Genomic DNA, 2605 nt, shown 5'->3' on the forward strand with positions numbered 1-2605 from the left:
TATATATATATATATATATATGTATATATATATATATAATAGAAATATGTTACAAAAGCAAAATAGAAACTACATGTGGAAATGTAAGGGGAAAGTAAGAAGAAAAATAAGCGAAAATGCACATTGGAAATCAAAAAAAGTAAAGGCTTTTTATGAAAAGTAGCAATAGATATATACAATTAGATGAACCGAGGTTGGAATAAAAGTAATGAAAGTCATTATTGTAAATTGTTAAAGGGATTCAAAAGCAGACCTGGGTTTCTGGGTATTTACCCTTCGTTAGCGCATGACAATCACCAGTGTTCGATGCCTATATATATATGTATATTGCTGATATCATAAGAATTTCATAATCTTCCAAAAGAACATAATGAAATAATTCTTATTTTGGAGCATTGGTCCTTAAAACACATAAAGCTATAAATGATGGCATGTGAATATTGGGTTGAAAATCCCATTTGGACAGAAAAAAGTTGAAGGCTGCACATAACATTGTTATGGGCTTCGAGAACCAATTCTCCAAAGAAGTTGTGTGTGTGTGTGTGTGTGTGTATCAATGTATATAATATCAGTCAGTATATTACTGGTTATAAGTAAGACTGTCACTGTCAATGACATTCTGACAGCTACACACTATAACCAGTAATACACTATTCAATGATATACAAAAATATAATTCCTCTACTACTCATATTCAGTGTGCATTTTTCTACATTATGGACAACCAGCTGATAATATCATTATTATTATAAGATCATTAAACATCTGTCTTCCATATATAAAATTCCCAAAGTGAAATGTTTAGTTGGTGCCTTCATAAGAGAAAATGTGTGTTAGAGACATGGAATTCCCTGCTTGCTGACTAGTGAACAGAAATCATATAAACTGACCTTTTACAGACACAACCAGAACCAGTCAAAGGCAGATAACTCTGTCTCACCCAGAGGGGTCACTTACTGTTTGAAGAATTTCATTTTAGTTTGTTTATTTTCGCAAATCTAGCTGACCAAGACTATATTCTTACCTCCATTAATAAAGACGTTATGTGCCACTGACCAGCATGTCTGATGAATGGCCTATATAGCTAAGCACATTATAGACACAAAACCAATGTTAACTTTTTGACTGGCCATAAGCAACAACTAAATTAAATATACATACATATATATATTTTAGACAGTTGATAGGGAAGACAGAATGTACTGTAAGCTTTATTTAGCATGAGGATCATTTCAGCTTACATCTGCACTGATCCCTAGTGGGTGGGGAACGATATAATAGAATTGAATGCATCCCACAGTGCAAAAGAAACCTCTTCAGGTTACATAATATGTTACAGTGTTATAATATGTACATTTTAGTATTGTGTGTGGCATGATGGTGTTGGCATGATCCATGCATTTATAGTAGTTCACAAATTCATGTATCAAGTGTGTGTTTATAGTATTCCTATCTAAACTTTAATTTTAAACAAACACACACATGCACACGCACTCGTATGTATGCTATAAATTGCAAATACAAGACTCCATAAAACAATTGATTTAGAAATTATTTGACAGTTGTCTTCCTGAATGCTAAAGATTAATCTTTACCTAAGATTTACTTCTATTATAGCCATGAATATATAAATATGCCTCTAAATAAATTATGATGTTCTCACATGTATTAGTAAACTTCTGGCTTGGAGATTCACAAATATTCTTTAAGTTCATATATCTTTGCGAAAGTAAGTGTATTTCTATGTTTCGCCTTCTTTCTCTCTCTTTTGTTCTATTTCGTAGATATATGTATGTATCATCATCATCATTATCGTCATCATCATCATCATCATTATTATCGTCGTTTAATTCTGCTTTCTATGCTGGCATGGATTGGATGGTTTGAATGAGGACTGGCGTGTCAGAAGGCTGCACCAGGCTCCAATCTGATCTGGCAAAGTTTCTACAGCTGGATGCCCTTCCAAACGCCAACCACTCTGAGATTGTAGTGGGTGCTTTTACGTGCCACTGGCACGAGGGCCAATCAGGCGGTTCTGGCAACGACCATGCCACCTACACGGGAGCCAGTGCGGTGGCATTGACAACACCCACCAGATAAGGGATCGGGGGACCCTGTCAAAGGCTTTCTCCATGTCAATGAAAGCCAGGTACAGAGGTTTGTCTTTGGTTAGGTATTTCCCCTGTGGCTGTCTTACCAGAAATATAGCATCAGTGGTGCTTTTCCCTGGCACGAACCCAAACTGCATCTCATCTAGGCTGCCTCTCTCCCTAATTAGTTGGGCTATGACCCTCTCCATGACCTTCATCACCTGATCCGAGAGTTTGATACCTCTATAATTATTTGTATCTAAAGCATCACCTTTACCTTTGTAGCAGTTGACTATACCCGATGCCAGCAGATATTTTGAGCATCTCTGCGTTGATTCCTGATGGGCTGGGGGCTTTCCTTGTCTTCATACCCTTAATTGCTTTATCTGCCAAGGTACTGTCAATTCGGATAGCTGGTCCCTCTGTTGGGTCAGCATTCAGCAGACTCTCTTTCTCCCATTCATTCTCTTTATTTAGCAACCTTTCATAGTGTATATATATATATATATATATAT

This window comes from Octopus bimaculoides, chromosome 20 (assembly GCF_001194135.2).
Source record: "Octopus bimaculoides isolate UCB-OBI-ISO-001 chromosome 20, ASM119413v2, whole genome shotgun sequence".
In the NCBI taxonomy this organism is placed as follows: Eukaryota; Metazoa; Mollusca; class Cephalopoda; order Octopoda; family Octopodidae; genus Octopus; species Octopus bimaculoides.